The sequence below is a fragment of the Crotalus tigris genome, unplaced genomic scaffold (genome assembly GCF_016545835.1).
Source record: "Crotalus tigris isolate CLP2741 ecotype Arizona unplaced genomic scaffold, ASM1654583v1 scf7180000018759.1681925, whole genome shotgun sequence".
In the NCBI taxonomy this organism is placed as follows: Eukaryota; Metazoa; Chordata; class Lepidosauria; order Squamata; family Viperidae; genus Crotalus; species Crotalus tigris.
This window is the reverse complement of record NW_024097185.1, coordinates 435,776-454,145: the sequence shown is the minus strand read 5'-3', so window position 1 is coordinate 454,145 and position 18,370 is coordinate 435,776. Positions and strand designations below refer to the sequence as shown.

The 18,370-nt window shown below is 41.8% G+C and overlaps 1 protein-coding gene and 1 long non-coding RNA gene across 14 annotated transcripts in view; both read left to right on the top strand.

Annotated features, from left to right (window-relative positions):
* Positions 1-18,370, top strand: part of MAP4K4 (mitogen-activated protein kinase kinase kinase kinase 4) — a 243,155-nt gene that overhangs the window by 55,323 nt on the left and 169,462 nt on the right. The window lies entirely within an intron of this gene.
* On the top strand, positions 5,776-12,358 carry LOC120313657. Its single transcript, XR_005558210.1, has 2 exons — positions 5,776-6,556; positions 12,166-12,358. It is a non-coding gene; the product is annotated as an uncharacterized LOC120313657 (long non-coding RNA).

The following is an 18,370-nucleotide window of genomic DNA, read 5'->3' as shown; positions in this document are numbered from 1 at the left end:
AGCCAGGGGGCTCTACAACAGGGCTTTTCAATCGGTGGTATGCGTACCACTTGTGGTACATTAATGAGTGGCAGGTGGTACGCAGCCCTGCCTATCCAAGTGTAGTGGGGGAAGGAAAGAGCCAGCACAGGCAAGGACTTAAAGTGAGAGAGTCCTCTGGAGCTGCAAAGGCCCCAGGCTCACTTCTGGCTCACCCTCCCCCATGAGAAAGGAGGAGGGGGGTGGAGACAGGAGAGCCTATAAAAGGAGACAGTTTGGGCAGGAGAGGGAAAGAGAAAAAAAAGCAGCAGCCTTGGGAGGAGGCAGAGTAAGGTGCACTGAAGGGGAAGGAGGGGGAGGGAAGGGTGGGGGGGGGGAGAGGAGATCAAGCAGGCTGGCCATGAGCCAATCTACAACTGCTGTGGCATCCACCTGTGCTAGCAGCAGCAAACAGGCAAGAAATGTAGCCGGGGAGGGGTCGCCCTCCAAGAGGAATGAAAAAAGGCAGCAATGGCTGGAGGTGAGGCACGGAGGAGGGAAGGAGATGGAGAGTGGAAGGATTCTTATGTGCTTTTGTGACTTTGAAGTTCTGAGATTTGTGCAATGAGGGCTTTGTGTTCTTAAGGAGTGTTTGGCAATTTCTATTTGGCTGAGGGCTGATGTCTCGTGTTAGCTTCTATTGCTCTGCTGTTAGCTGTAAGTTTTGCTGCAAGGGATTTTGAAGTATTTTTCTCCTGAATGGATTTTGCCTGTAGCATTCCTTTACTTATGAATGGAGCCATTTGGGGAGGTTGCCTTAGCCGGCAGCCAGTACTTACATTTTTTTTCTTCCTTAAGTGTCGGCTGCGCTCCTTACTTCCCTCTCTAGCCAGTAGCTAATTCTTAAAGGGGAATGTGCCTTTGTAAGCTAGCTCACTCAGCAGCTTGTCTTTTCTGTCTCTGGAGGCCTTTCTTTGTTTGATCAATATATGGAAGAGGGAAAATATGGGGGGGGGTTCAAATTCTTCCTTCAGAAGGAGATGGGAATGAGAAAAAGGGAGGTAGGGAAGGATGGGAGGAAAGGAAGTCCCGCCTTAACACTTGGCCACCAGCAGCTCTGCCATTGACTTTGCTTGTCAAAAGGTTGCAGAAGGGGATCACATGACTCTGGAACACTGTGACCATTATAAATATGAATCAGTTGCCAAGTATCCAAATATAAATCACATGACCCTGGGCATGCTGCAATAGTCATAAGTGTGAAAAATGGTCATAAGTCATTTCAGTGCAATTGCAACTTTGAACAGGTTTTTTTTTTTGGTTATCGAGTTTTTGACACCTTGCTAGGTGGTACTCAAATATTGCCATATCCTAAAAGTGGTACAATTGGTAAAAAGGTTGAAAAGCCCTGCTCTACAACACCCAGAGCCACAGTGGCTCCAACTAGCCGCCTGGCACTTGAACGGAGCCTCCGAGAAGGGGAGGCCTATTCACAAAGGGTCATCAATTCAATCCAAGCCTCAAGAATGCTTACAACTAACAGAATTTACGATTCCACATGAAGAAATTACTGCAGTTGGTGCGCAAAGCAGCAGCTAGATCCCTTTAGGATTGCTATCCCAAGGGTCTTAGACTACTTGTGGGAAGGACTTGAGAGGGGCTTAGCACCCAACACAATTCGCAGACAGGTGGCCGCCCTGTCCACTATACTTACATATGGCAACTCTGAAACACTAGCCAAACACCCAGTGGTGTGATCCTTCATAAAGGGCACAACAAACAACAGACCACCCGTGGTCCATAGATATCCCTCCTGGGACCTGCCCAAGGTCCTACAGGCCATCACTGCACCTCCATTTGAACATATCCGGGCATGCACCTTACAATACTTGACACTTAATGTTGCATTTCTGGTTGCCATCACCTCGGTGAGACACATTTCACAGTTGGCAGCACTATCAGTTAGAGAAGATCTTTGCACCTTTCACAAGGATAGGGTGGTCCTACGTCTAGACCCCTCCTTCATTCCCAAGGTCAATTCTTTATTCCACAAAGCTCAAGAGGTAGTGCTACCAAATTTTTGTCCTCAGCCCTCCCATGAATTGGAGCGCAAGTGGCATACCTTAGATGTCAGCAAGGCCTTAAGACAGTACTTAAAGCGAACTGCACCCTTCCGCAAATCTGAGGCCGTTCCTATCCTTCCACTCACACTCAAGGGGTTGAAGGGTCACAGCTTCCACAATCGGCAGATGAATCAGGAATTGCATAGCAGAAGCATACCAGGGGTAATCACTCCCAGTCCCTAGACAAATCACTGCCTATTCCACTCGCAGCGCTGCAACATCAGCAGCATGGGTGACTCAGGCACCAATTGAGGAAATATGTAGGGCAGCGACGTGGGTGTCACCTTACCCTTTTATCAGACACTACAAGTTAGATAGGTTCACATTGGCGGAGGCCTCATTTGGCAGGAGGGTCCTCCAATGTGTAGTATCAGAGAGTGGGACACAGGCCCAGACTGCTTCCCACCCACAGGGACAGTGAGGCTTTGGTATGTCCCATTGGTGGATTCTCCACTCGTCATGCTAGAGAAGGGACGTTGTCTTACCTGAACGCCTTTTCTCAGCATGATGATGGAGAATCCACTCCCACCCTTAGGGCCAGTCAGGTTCTGTGCTGGGAAGAAATTGAGCCAACTCACTTACATCATAGTCAACAGCTTCGCCTCAGTGGAGACTGGGAGTTGGCCTCAGGAAGAGGGGCGTGGCGATTTGGTTGACTTAGTCTATACAGGCAGAAGACAAGCAAAACCCATTGGTGGATTCTCCATCGTCATGCTGAGAAAAGGTGTTCAGGTAAGATAACACCCCTTCTTCTGTGCCTGAAATTCTATAAATTCTTCAGTTCAAGGGGGTTTAATTCTAGCCCAGCCATTCACATGGTGAGCCAAAGTTATTAGCTGTGGGCATAGAAGTGATTTTCCCCTCCCCAAGACATATACTCTGTAAGAAAAGGCTTTCAGTCGCAGAAAATCTTATGTCTGATATTTTAAAAGTCCCATTTATAAATGCTTCTGTAAACTACAGGTATGCATTTAAAGGGTCAGTGTCAACTTTGAAAATGAGCGTGGCTGCAATCATTTTACATACTCATTTTTAGTTGACACACAGCACAGAGGGAGGAGGGTTTACCCGGTGCTTCTCTAGACAAAACAGACTTTCTCCCATGAGAATCAAGGTCATCGGCTGCTCTCAGGACTGCAGGCTGGGTGTTTCGTGAAAAGCCCACCAAGAAGTTGTATTGGGGAACATTGTAGCTTGCATAGCTTTAGGGGTGGGATTTCTTAACTTTGTATTGAGGATTGTTACATGTCTCTTCTATACACACACACACACACACACACACACACACACACAAAATTGTGATATGTATGTATGTATGTATGTACATGTATATGTATATATGTATGTGTATATATCACAATTAAACATGGATCTGGACCTATTCTCTCGACTGCTAGAGTACTGTCATTGTGAATCCTCTTTGGAAGAAAGTAATTGAGTCTGTATTTTTTTCCTAAACAGCTGGATCTCCAATTCCCAAAGCACTAGTCAATACTCCTTCCCACACCCCAAATAGGATGCATATTCTCTTTCTTTGCCCCTTTTATCTCAGTACAGAATCAAAGCTGCAAGGGATCTGGAGCCTTAGGTGATGGTTGAATTTCTAGCAGAAAATAATAGCATATGCAGAAGCAGCTTGTGATGCCATATGGAAAGCAACAGTTACTTTTACGATCCACCAATAAGACCAGACTTTATCTCTTTGTCCACCTCTCCACAACACTGAGGTCTGAATGCTTTGCAAGTTCATGTGTTCTAAGACATTACTCACAATTAATCTCCAAATCACAGTAGAAAGAAATGCTACTGAATGTGTCAAGAATGATAATCTTTCCACAGCCAGTTTCATTAGCAGAAGATTGTTACAGTGCTACTCAATTATCTTTTTTTTGTAATATATTTTATTGATTTTTTAAAACATAAATCACAATAATTGGTGAATAATGTATTGTCTGGGTTACATTTGTAAAACATTTATTAACAATTGATTTCTATAATCCATAATCCACATAATGGTTTTAGTTGATTTCCTCTTTTCCCAAAATATCCTCTTTTGCAAACATTGAGTTAATATAGTTCTTATTGTTTTGATAGATAATAATTAAATATATATTTTTCCAAATATTCCTGAAAATAATAGTCACATCAATGTAATATTTCTGTTCTATCCAATCATTCTGGTTGCCTTATCATAGATCCTGTTACAGTCCTTATTTTAATTTGTTTCTCCCACCAAATTCTAAGACTGGTTAAGATTTTCTCAAAAATTAATTGCATTTGAAAATTTAACTCTATTTTCCCGTATGAACCATCTCACACTTTTACATTTATTAAGGAATAGATAGAACAATGAAAAAAAGAAAGGAGAGCAAGAGTAAAGAAACATAAAAAATAACATACTATTTAAATATATATCCCTCCTAAGCTAATATATATTTATTTCCTAAATTTCTTATTCTTTCTAACCATAATTAAAATATGTTTAATCTTTAAACATTCCATTTAATACATCTAGTCATCTAGTCCTTTAACTCTTATTTAAGACATTTTTATCCATTATAATTTTCAATCACATTTAAGTATCTAAAACATTTCCTTTAAGTCATTTCAACTTTTTAATATTACTCATATCAAGAAAGAGAACAAAAAAAGGGAAAAAGCATACTATATTATTTAGGGAATTCATCCCTCTTAGAATGACTTATATGTTCCAAAACATTTCTATTTCTTTAACCATATTCAAACAAATGTTTCTTTTTTAAGTATTCTCTCTGGTAAGTCCTATCATCTATTTTCTTGGTTTCCACTTTAGTCTTTTTCCTTTGCCCAGTATTTTTCTTAATCAATGTATTTTGCTGATTCAAAAAGTTTTTCTGTGGTGTTCGTAAATGTTGCTGTAGATATAAAAAGTAAATTGGGTGAAGTGTCTTTGTATGGGGCTTCTGCCTTTCCACGTTTGTTGAAAAACTTTTTCTTTTTCTTTCTCTCTGCTTATCATTTCCTTTCTCTCCAATGTTCCTGACATATCTACAGTCCATTTTATCCAATCTGTTTTCTTGTCCTCAGATTTATTTTTTAGTCTTAAGGATGAATTGTTTATTCCAATTCTTGTGAATTTTTTTCCACTAGAATTAAATCATGTTTTGTTAAGTTCCATCTTTAAGTCTCTATTCTCAATTCTATATCCATTTATCTGATTTATCTGCTCCTTCTCTGTTGTTGTTTTCTGGGATTTTTTTTGTTGTAGAGTTAACTTAGAAATAGATTGATTTATATTTTCAAAGTTATTTTGGATTTCTTTGTGGTTTAAAGTCACTGTTGTTGAATTAGTTGCAGTATACTATATATTCCTCCTGTGAAATATTTATGTTTTCTTGATGTGTTCTTTCTGCATGTCTCTGATCCATGATGGCTAAGAATTTGAGTTTTTCTCTTCTTTTCTCTTCTCTGCAAATAGCTTTAGAGTCCCAGTTAAATAGATATTTGTAATCCAAAAAAGTTTTTTTTTCCTGAAATTTATAATTCTCTCTTTGTCTACAGCCCAGATTATTGTCTTTTTTGGCACAGCTGTTCTTTGTTGTTAAAACTTTGAACGTCACAAACACAGATTAGCTTTTCCCAAGTTTTGCCAAGTCTTATATTAAAGTCATAGCTGTTGTTGTCTTCATCCACCACTAGGTGTCAGTAACTATTTGTTTTTCATTTTCATTTATTTTGATCCTCCATAAAAAGATTAATTCGCCGCTTCCGTTAGTGTAAGGGTGGGGTGGAAATCCCCCTCCTTCCCTTTCAGAGGTATTTTGCTTCTTGGGGATCTTTTCCAGGAAATTAAATGTAGAATAGAAAAGAGAAGATCGAATTACTCACCCAGTTTCAAACACGCTGTTCATAGTTGTGCTGGTTAGTGCTTTTGGACTTCGGTTGCTAGTAGCTTGGGCTGGATGATGCAATACAGCCAGCCTTTCTCCTGTTGGGTTAGAAAGCTTTCCCCAAGTCGAACAGAATGGCCGCCACTGTTCCAGAGCTGCTGGAGCACCCTTCTTTCTTGGTCGCCTCTTTGGGGTGACGTAGACCCATTTAGGGTCCCCAGGCAGGGCGAAATTAGCCGCGGGGGCGCAGAGAATCTGCAAGCCCGCGACTGGTCACTACCGTGCAAAACTAGAAGTCATTCATTTATCTTCAAGGAATGAATAGTGATTGAAAATACATTCTGGATTTGCAATGTAATGCAACAATGTAGGTTACATCCAACACGGGGACTTCACTAAATCTCCAACTTGGGTACTTGCCATGCCCATTTGCCAGTATTACTGGAGGTTTTTAAGATTCATATTCTGTATCTGGGCTGCCACTTCCAATAAACTGCCCTTCTGGTTTCTGTATCATCTGCAGGCCACTTTAGCTGACTGTGTTCAGCAGGTCAGCGGTTCAAATCTCACCGGCTCAAGGTTGACTCAGCCTTCCATCCTTCCGAGGTAGGTAAAATGAGGACCCAGATTGTTGGGGGCAATGTAAATATATATATACATTGCTTACTGGTGTACACCGCTTAGAGAGTGCTTGCACTTAAAGCGGTATATAAGTCTCATAAATAAATAAATAAATAAATAAATCTGGGTGAGGAACCAGTTGTCTCAAAATCCTGAGCATCTGAAAATTATTCTAGACTTTGTGCTCTTCCCAAGTTCCAGGGAGCATAAGTTAAACAGTTAATCAGGTCAATGTTGCATGCCAAGGCTAATTAATTGACTCAATTTTATGAGCCCTAATTGATTCAGAAATTCAATTGCCTACAACAGGGGTCCCCAATCCCCGGTCCGTGGACATGCTAGCAACCGGTCCATACAAACAATGAAAGCCCCATCCACAGGATGCAGGCAGCACACAAAGCCATGCCCTCTCCAGTCCACGGAAAAACCTCTCTCCACGTAACCGGTCCCTGGTGCCCAAAAGGTTGGGGACCTCTGATCTACTATATTGATATCACATGTCATTGTTAATACATAATAATATGGCCTGAATGTGAAATGCTTATATAGAACCAAATTCTTCTGCCTGGGTAAAACATATTAGGGCTCCTTCAAATTGACTGAGGATCTCTGAAGAACACTTAAACAACAATTGTTCCTTGAAAAAATAGTGAGGCTTGGCAATTGATTGGTAAACTGTTTTTGCATTTCCAGATACTGAATCAGTTTCCTTTCACTTCCCAGTTTCCCATAGAAAGAACCTTGGCTTCAGATATCCTGCAATTGAATAATCAAAGTGTATTTTCTGTCTTTGTCTGTTTTCCCCCCTGGTGACCTATATGCTGGGCAAAAGGTATTGGAGAAAATTGAAATCATCCTGGTGCCCCCCAGCTGTTCTGAAAGAGCAGTTTTTTTTGAACTGATATAGCTGCTCCTATAACTTGATAAGCTCTAGTCTCCAGTTGAGACTCTTCAGTGAAGGTTTCAGTGTTTATCCAGGTTAGAGCAGATTGTATCTTCATACTCAGAAGTTGTAAAGTGATTTCAGTTTCCCTCCACGCTCTCTTAATCTCTTCTAGAGTTTCAACAGTCTGATTCTATGTGGTAATCTGCTGTGCCATCTACCAAGAGAGCAGGAAGTGGTGGTGGTGAGGTGCACAGTTTGTGTGAGTCAGTTCCTTACATACTGATTTTGTGCAACTTGTCCTTGACAGGACATATGATTCAATACATTGAAATGACAAGTCTTAGTGATGGCATTAGTTATCTTAGGGTTGGATGATCACCCATTTGAGCAGAGGACATGCTTTGGGAAGAAAATTTCCTGAAATCACTTTCTATTCAAAAATTTCTCTCCTAGGATTTCAGATGATCCTACAGGCCTTAGTATATCATTCGTTCAGAGTTCTTTGCTCAGCAGACATAATATTTTTTATCTGGACAGTAACCTTCCTATCAGCAAGACAGGTATTTAGGCTAGTGAGGGGTCCTTGCTTGTTTTCTTGCAGATGTTTCATTACTCAAATTAGATAACATCATCAGTGCTAGCTACTAGCACTAGGACCGCTCATGTCAATGCTGAGCTACAAATATTCTCCTTTATCTAAATAATAAATAATAATAAGTGGCCTTACTAGAGTGTTTTTGTGTTTTTTCCCCATTGATCCTACATATTAACTCTACACTCATGCATTCAACAACAGCATAAAATAGCAGAGTTATAAGGGACCTTCTAATTCAACCTCCTGCTTGGACATGTTGCCCTGCCTGGTTGTCCATCTGTCTGAAATGTCCTTAGTATATTCTTAACTTCCACAGAGTTCAGGATTTATTCTTCTGTCCACATCTAGCCACAGTAAGAAAGAGATGGACGTCTACAGATGAATGACTAAACAGCCATCAGACTTTTTCTTAAAAAGACCAAGTATGAATCTTGCTATTCTTTGTTTCAGTTTGGAAAACCTCTTTTAGCCTTAATATGCTTTTATTACACCAACCTGGCTCTTTTAAATACTATAGTAGAATATAAAACTTGTCTTCCAGAGTTGTATGCCTGCATGTTATGCTTCATATTTAGAATTGCTTCATCTTCTTTGAATAGGAACTGAGTGGGTGTGTAAAGCTGGAGACAGTGGAAAACAGCCATATGAGTTTAGCAATCTGGCTTGTATTTATTGGATAACCAAGTGAAAGATAGTCATCTGTCCAAAGTTTCTTCACTTGCCTTAGGCCAGTGATGGCAAACCTTTTAGAGACTGAGTGCCCAAACTGCAACCCAAAACCCACTTATTTATTGCCGGGTGCCAGGTGGGCATGGCCCACTGGGTGGGCGTGGGTGTGGCCAAGGTGGGCATGATCACCTCGATGTTGCTTGTGGGGAGGGATTATTATTGATCAAATAAAGTTTGTCAATATTAGTAAAAAAAGAAAACACTTAAAAATCCTTTCGCTACATTGTGAAGAAAACAATATGACTGGGTCTATGTAACCACCAAGAGTAAATTTCTGCTGAAGGGAAGCTTCATAATAAACATCAGAACAATAGTATTTTTCTCAAAAATGTTGGCACGAGTGTTTTATTTAGTCCTTGTGAAATGAGTTTTGTCAGCATTTCTCATCTGGTGTCTCCAAGATGTATTAGATGTAATGTTACCAGGAAATGCTGTCAGGAAATTCTGAGAGTTGTTCTCCAATATATCTGAACAACAGGATTGGGAAAGCATCATAAATCAATTTTGAACGTTTTGAAGATGTTAACGTTCTACTGGGAAAGCAAAGTATTATGTAAATAGGTAGAGACTTCACCTCCCTTAAAATATACTTCACTATGATCTGTTTCGTTTAAAAACAACAGCACAAGAAAAACTGAATAAATAAAATTAGACTGGATTCAGTTACACTTTTAAAAATCATTGTTTGGATCTGGTGCTGGATTTATAAATACATGCTATTGCACAGACATTTCTGAACCTGCCTATTTTGTTTTAACGCCTTCTGAAAAATGTTTCCACTATGGTCTGTAAATGTATTATATGACTGAAAGTACAGAGCAGTTGAAAAGCTTTATTCTATGAAATGATTTGGAAATAAATCTTGGGACTTGGGAATAGGACATGGTTTCTTCAGTGTTCAACAGAATAAAGTAACGAATAATAATTATATGGACATTGCAGAATCAAAGCTTAACTAGTTAGGTTTTTGATACTTTGGCTTTGTTTTAAAAACTTATATATAATTCTACATTGCTGTAGCAGAATTACTTGAAAAAAAACAAAAGACCTCTAGGCATCTGGGATAGGTTTGTGAGATTATTTGCAGAAAAACTTGCTCATATTTACCCAGAGTTGAATATATTCCTCAGAGTCGAGGGACATGCTATAATAATAATTTATATTGTTAGTCTTTTGATTTTCTGGAGCCTGAGAAAGTGGTCCCTTATGCCATCTCTAGGCAGGATTTATGCCTAGCTTCTTTCTTTTGTGGAACTAAAGGGGATATGTAGACGAATGACTCTTTGGGGGAGATAGAGGTGCCAGCAACCTTCAGAAGGGCGCTGTTTCACTCTCTTAAAGAAACGAAATCTCATCCTGTTTTAAGACAACTTCTGCAAGAGGCATTGTTTAGTAAACAAATAAAAAAACTGGTAGAAGACAAGATATTTAAGTGCTATCACTGATGACAGAAGCAAGAGCTCACAAGAGTTCAGACAAATAGTTGCTAATAGACAATCCTGATGAAATGAAATCTGTGTATCTAGAATTGGAAGCAGCTGAATGACCGGACGAGAACGCTAACTAAGAGATGCTGTGGCATGTATGGAAGCTGAATGGGGAAAAGAATAGCTTGAAGACTATTTGGAAACTTCAGCTAGTTCAAAATGCAGCAGCATGCAAGTTTAGTGGTTTTACCACGTTACACAAACTGCATCGATTGCTAATAGTTTCTGAATGCAATTCAAAGTTCTGAATGCTATTTGGGGTTTGGAACTTGAATATTTTAATGATTTCCTTTCCCCATTAGGTTCTGCCCATCATACCCAGATAGGGACTATCTTCTGGAGGGGAGATTTCCCTCTTTTCAGGGGATACAGCAGGAAGGGTTTGATAGTGGGCATTTTTTGTAGCAACTCCATTCCTCTGGAATAACTTCTCTCCAAACGTTATATAGATATCTGGAAGCAAATGAAATCATGGCTGTAGGCCACTTAGACTCTGGCTGGTATCAAGCAGTGAAGGAAAGAAATATTTTAATTGTCATGTTTTGATGATTTTAACCTTTATTTCTGATTAATGCCACTTGGAGCCATTTTAGATTAGAGGACACAAAAATACCAGGAACATATAAATAATACCAAAGGCCTGCTCAGTGACTCATAAGTACCTACCCATCACCACATTTAAAGCTAATGCAATATGCTCTTGATGATTCTACCTTTGAAGATCATCCAGAAGCTACAGATTAGTATTGAAGGCAGCAACAGAAATGCTGGTAGGCAAGACCCACATTTTCAGCATCACATCTATTTTGGGATTGCTGTACTAGTTCAGCCAGTTCATAGTGTTTGCTCTTTAAGTCATTGTGTGTGCATATGTGAATAAACAGTGTATCTAAGGAGAAATTTCCTGACAGTTAGAAAAATTAATCAGTGGAACAACCTGCCTCCAGAAGCTGTGAATTTCCAACACTGGAAGTTTTTAAGAAGAGACTGGACAGCCATTTGTCTGAAATGGTAGAGGGTTTCCTGCCTGAGCAGGGGGTTGGACTAGATGACCTCCAAGATCCCTTCCAACTTTTTATTATTGTTATTGTGTTGTTTTGTTGTTAATATTAGTATTATTAGTATTAGTATTATTAGTATTATCTACTTGTACTGCTGGTGAAGTGAAGCAGTTTAGATATACAGTATATCCTTGCAGAGCATATCTAGTTAAGTCTTTGAAGCAGCAGTGCCAAGATTTTTGTTTTAATGCTTGGAGAAGGGGAGCTCTGATCATGCCCATCAGGCTTTGTAAAAATGCCCTTCAAATGCTTTGCAAAGTGCTACTGCTACTGCTGGTCCAAGATTTGTTCTGAAACTCGGAATCACCAATTAATATTTCAATTCTGAGCTACCCAGTGATTATGTGCCAGTCTCACATATATATATTTAAAATATTACTGTTACAATGTCTTATTGACAGAATTTAAATTTACTATTTAAATCTATTAGAAGCGTATAACAGTTAATAGACAAAATGAATGAATGTATTACAGCATAAAATGTGTTTGTAGTTAAATCTTTGGAGATATCAGATGTACAGAAAGTAGGAAAGCTGTCACCATATGTTTTTTTGAGGTCACCAAGGGTCAGTGGTCTAGCCACTTCTGGAAGTAGAATACTGTGTTCTATTGGGCATCTCTTACAGAATAGTTGATTTCATTTCTGCCAACAGATTCTACTTACTGAAATTGGCTATAAATGTATTATTGCTTCACTTGTTGGGAAAGTAACATTTTCCATGTTCTTTATCAGAATGTTATATAATGTATAATAGTTTGAGCTGTGTAATATGCCTAGATGTGTTTGAATATAGGAATTGAATATATGTTTCTGTTTTTTGCTTGTAACACTGTAGGAGAAGAGCAAGCTGAGAAGGTGGGGTTAGATGTGTCATCAGTTTGGAGTCATTGCGTTGCCACAAAGAGAACTAAGTCCAGCCACCCGTGAATTCTGTTGACACTTACCTAGTGCCAATTTAACTTTGACTATTAGTTGCCTAGATTCTTGTATTAGTGGTAGCAATAATAAAAGCTATGCTTTGAACTGAAGAAATGCTCCTGGTTATTTATGCCTGACAAACACTTGCACAATGGGTATAACTACAAGATAGCATTTTAAATGTATTTTAAATACGTATGCACGCATGCACACACACACACACACACACACACACACACACACACAAACACAGAGAGAGAGAAAATAAATTCATTTTTTATCTTTATCTTAGTTCATATCTTTGGTCTTGCTATGGTCCTTGCTCAATAGGAATGCTTTGTGTTGCTTTGGGTGTCTAAATAGAAGTAATTATTAGGCTCTTGCTTTAGAAAAAATAATAACAAGTAATAATAGGGATATGCCACAATTTATATAGGAAAAATGAATGCAATTTTTCTTTCATTTTTCAAAAGACAAATCAAAATAGCTTGAAGGTACTAAAGATTCCCCCCCCACACACATGATTCTGCATGGTTGTTGTTCCATTGCATATGAGACACTAAATATAGATTTTTGTCCATATATCTTCTATAAAGCCTGTACAGGGAGCTATTCTTGCAATCATTTTTCAGCTCCTAGTGATAGTTTATACTGTGTGGTCTAAACCACTTTAAGAGTGATTGCTCAGTAATTATAACTCATAGAATTAACTGCCAGTGATAGAATTCCACAAAGTAGCCTTGTGTCTAGATGTATCTAACCAAATACAAACAAACAATCCCAGGAATAAGGTGGTATTTTCCTGGAAATGGCTCGAAATACTAAAATAATCCGAAATGTACAGCTTAAAATTATAAAATATTCTGAAATTTTAAATCTTTGTTTCAAGAAATAAAGCAAGTGATAAGGATAGTTTCACTCATAAGATTGCAGATACAACTTTGAGAGCTTTTGTATTTATAAATTTATATACCGTATATTCCGGCATATAGGGCGACCCGGCGTATAAGACGACCCCCTAGTTCGATGCCGGGTCGCAAGACGATCGATGCCGAGTCACATGCCTAGAAAGTTGTCTTATACGCCGGAAACTACCGGTATTTCCAGAGTATAAGACGATCAACGCCGAGTCGCATGCCTAGAAAGTCGTCTTTTATGCCGGAAACTACATTATTTCCGGTGTATAAGACGATCGACGCCGAGCCGCGTGCCTAGAAAGTAATCTTATACGCCAGAAACTACCTTATTTCCGGCATGTAAGACGACTCAGCGTATAAGACGACCCCTGAGTTCGGAGGCTGTTTCGACGATCTCAAAAGTCATCTTATACGCCGTAATATACGGTAAGTAAAAATACAATTTGTTCTAAATTTTTTGTTTAAGAGCTCTATGTTACTCAATACAAGCTTAAATCCTTTCTTTTTGGCATCTAAGAATCATACTGTATAACTTTCTGTAATATTCAGAAATTCCACTTAGTAAGATGTTATATACAGACATTTGGAGGTTATTTTGATGATTATCAAAAATGTTTACCTACATTAGTAGTAATACAGGTTTATAGTAAATATTATGGACATTGGAGTGAGTAAAATATTATACAGAAAAACCTCCTGAATCTGAACGATGTAAGTAAAAAATTAGATTCTCCAGCATGACGAGTGGAGAATCCACCAATGGGTTAGCTTTGTCTTCTGCCTGTATTGACTAAGTCAGCCAAGTTGCCACGCCTCTCTCCCTGGACCAGGAACCCAGTCTCGACTTAGTCTTTCGCCTGAGAGGACACACTACTTGGCTCTAGAATCCAAATCACCCGATCAGGTCGTATTTAATTTAATTTCTTTTCCCTTAGATGTCCGGAGGAGTAGAAAACGAACAGCTGTTCATTCGCCGCCGCTTCTAACGCGCGAAGCGGATCCGGCAGGCTTTGTTTGAAGACCCAGCTGGCCCCAGATGATCGTTGGTAGGCTAACAAAGAGCCGGTCGCCATTTTAGCACCTCATGGGTTTTTAGAGCAGGTGGGAGGAATCTTCCCCCCGCGTGGAAAGATCAAAGCCTAGCCTTTGCTGAACCTCCAGATCACTAGCCATCAATCCCTAGCCATAGGGAGCAAATTTAAAGCAACCGCCATTTTAGAGACCGGTTGCGGCTACCATTTTTAAAGCCATAAAATTTAAAAGGACCGGCTTGCCAGCTCCCTCTAGGACTCGAACTAAGCTGGGCATCAATTATTTCTGAAGTACAGCGGCGGTAAGCCGTAGCTGGCCCAGACTGGCACAGTGTGTTTTCAGCTTCAATTCTCCAAATAAAATTAAAAACGGCACGAGCCAGAGAAGTTCTGAACGGGGAGGAGAAGGGGAGCACGCTGCCCCCCCCACTCACTAGCAAACCGCCTCCCTACAGGGATAATTGCATCCTCCCCTTACCAGCTGAGCCACTGACAATCCGAATTCAATTCAATTCATCAAGTTTTAATAAATAAATAGGTTTAAAAAGGACAAAAAGAGGAAGAGGAGGAATCAAGCGACATCAGAGGGTGTCTGAACTGTCTGCCCAACAATTGTTTGCGAGTCGTATCATTAAATTGATCTTGCCTCCACCAGCATCACAGCAGAGTGTTGGACATTAAAGTGGATCTCAGAGGTGTGGTTGTACCAATAATTGGATTTGCCGCCTGGGACTGTTTCCAGTCACTACCAGGTTGCTCCGTGGCCTGAGCTGACCTATCATCAGGCTCCTCACCATGAGATTCCTCTCAGTCTCTATGCTGAGATATCTCTTGTGACAATGGTAGACATCAGTGCTGCTCAAGCAGCACAGTCCCCCTGGATGTAAGAGGTCAAGATCATCCAATCAGGAGACAGCAGGAAGAATCAAGGCCAAAGCAATATCTGGCAAAAGATCCTCTAAGGCTGCTGACAAGGAGGAAAGACAAAGACACCAAGCTCTAGAGAAACAGTTCTCCAGGGCTGAAAAAAGGCAAAGCACAGCAGGAGATGGAATAGTTTCCCCTGCTTACACAGAAGCTGAGATATTTGGCCTGCTACTGTCTATTCAGGAACCCCTGGAAACAGAGGCCGAGGCAGAACAGGTGGAGAGATCCCCCTTAAGTGAAAGGCCTGAGAGTCCTGAGGCACCTGGTACACACTTAGCGGACAGTCCCACAGACAGTCATGGAGCCCTATCATCAGAAGACTTACAGTCCCTGATATCCTAGGCCGTCGCCCAGGGCATTGCCTCCACAATGCATCACAGGCCCAGAGCCGGGTCTGTAGTATCAAGGGGTTGATCCTACCTTTCCCAAGAGGAAGACACAGCATACCAGGGATCCATTTCTCCATCTCGTTCTTGTAGAAGCAGCAGGTCCCCCACTGGGGACTACAAACAAACGGATCAGGGGTTGTCAAAGGATGAAGACATATCCCCGGACCCCCCATCATTTGTAGGCCTCTTCAATCCAACCCTCTTTAAATCCCTGCTCCACAAGGCCAGCACCACGGCAATGATTAAGAGGCCAAGGATCCCTCAGGAGGGACCCTCTACAAGTCAGGATACTAATAGCAGAGTGTTCTTGGAACCCACCTACACACAGCAATATATTCCCTGCCCCCCTCTCTTCTTTAATACAATTCAGAAAAATTGGGGAGCACCAGGGTCCTTCCCTTCAATGGGGGGGGACAGACAAGAAACTGTTCAACATAGATCCTGCCTTATCAGAGGTGATAGAGGTCCTGACAGTAGATGAGCCACCAGCAGCTCTATTTTCACCATCCATGGTATCTGGGGATGCAGCAGAGGCCTTGAAGTCAGAGGACAGGAAGGCGGAACTGACCTTCCGCAGAACACATCAGGCCTCCATATCTAACTCATTCTTTGCTAGAACTTTGTTGCTTTGGCTATGTCAACTCCAAGCCAGGGTTTCCCCAGACGAGGAAAGAACCCACCATGACTTAAGGAGGTTAGTGGCTGCAGCGGAGTTCATGGCAGACTCATCATTATATGCCGCCAACTACTCTGCCAGAGAAATAGCGTCCAATATCACAGCTCACAGCTTACTGTGGCTCAGAAAATGGCGAGCAGACATCAAGGCAAAGTGATGGCGGCTGCTGCACCTTACAGGGGTGGCCTACTCTTCGGTGAGGCCTTGAACCCTTTTTTGATAGAAAACAAGGACAAACGCAAGGTCATGGCTCACCTCTCAAAGAAGGTCGAGAGGAGATTCTCTACCTTCGCTCACAGACAGCCTTTCAGATTAGAGCAAGCCCAGAGCTTTCTTCTTTTTCCTGTCCCTTTCAGCCCAGATCAGACTGCCAGGTTGACCGATCCGTTAACAGGGACAGATATAGACAGCAATTCCAGTCGAAGCGGCCTTTTCGAGGAGCGGGGGGCCGCCCCTTTTGTAAATCCAAGTGACGGGGAGACCTCCCCCTTGGTGGCAGGCTGGCCCTCTTCGCATACAGATGGCAAGCCACCACCATGGACCTTTGGGTCCTAAACACTGTCAGATTCGGCCATTCTCTGGAATTCACTTCCAAGCCCCCGAACCACTTCATCCCTTGCCCATCACCCAAGGATCCAATCAAAAAGGGCCTCATCAAGGAGGCCATCCAGGACCTCCTGGAAATTCAGGCCATAGAGCCGGTACCAATGGGTCAACAGGGACAGGGATTCTATTCCATCTTATTCGTAGTCTCAAAGAGCTCGGGGGGATGGAGGGCAATCCTAGATCTAAAAGATCTGAACAATCACCTGGCATACAGAAGATTCAAAATGCAGACACTACAGTCTATATTAGCCGGCATCAGAAGGGGAGACCTCCTAACATCCATAGATTTGATGGAGGCTTACCTTCACATTCCCATACTTCCCAAGCATCGGAGGTTTCTCAGGTTCTATTATGCAGGCCAACATCTTCAGTACAGGACCCACCCTTCGGGCTTTCATCGGCCCCCAGAATTTTCACAAAGGTTCTGGTGACTCTCGCCATCCATTTACGGACCATACCCGTGCACATCCAGTGCTACCTGGATGACATTCTCATTCAATCCTCCGTCCAAGCGGCACAGTCGGATCTGACATTAACCCTAACAACCCTTCAAAACCACGGGTTCTCAGTAAATTTCCAAAAGAGTCAAACAGTTCCGTCAACCTGCCTTCTTCATCTGGGAGCCGTGATAGGTACACTGAAGTGTGAGGTCTACCTATCTCGAGAACGTCAAACCAGCATCCGAGTCCTGGTCAGTCAGATCCAAAGGAGACGGGTCACCACATTGGCCACACTCTCCCAACTGCTGGGAAAGATGATCTCATGTATAGTAATTGTGCCCCGGGCACGATTACACTCCAGAAGCCTGCAATGGTTCCTGCTACTGTTCCAGAAAAGAGGAGCCAGCTCCTCCAACCAGAGAGTCCCACCACAGGTCCTGAAGTCCCTCCAATATTGGTTGTCTTCAGTGATGGGAAAAGGATCTCTGTTCAAGGAACCCACCTGAGTCATCCTGACCACGGATGCCAGCCTATTTGTCTGGGGAGCACATCTGCAAGCACAGCTGGCACAGGGCCAATGGTCCAAATCAAATCTGAGACACAACATAAACTGGTTGGAACTCAGAGCCATACACCTGGCCCTATACCACTTCCATAGCTCAGTTGCGAATCAGCACTTCCTAGTTCTCACAATGTGGTGGCAAAAGCCCATGTCAATCGACAGGGGTACATGATCCAGATCTCTCATGGCCGAGGCCAAATCGATGGGAATCTGGGCAGAGACCAATCTCGCCTCACTCAGGGCCATACACATATTGGGAGAGGCAAATCTGCAGGCGGAGTTCCTAAGCAGGTCAAGGGTAGACCACTTAGAGTGGAGCCTGCATCCAGATCTCGTCAGAGAAGCATCAGAGAGGTTCGGTCCCCCAGTGCTGGACCTATTTGCCAGCCCGAGGAATGCACAGCTCCCGAAGTTTTTCTCCCGCTTCCCATCACCAGGGGCAGAGAGAACAGATGCGCTCCAGGGGTCTTGGCCCAGGGTCTGCTATATGCTTTCCCCCCTCTTCCTCTGCCAGTAACCATCTGAAAGATACTGCAGGAACAAGCAGAAGTGATTCTTATTGCTCCACACTGGA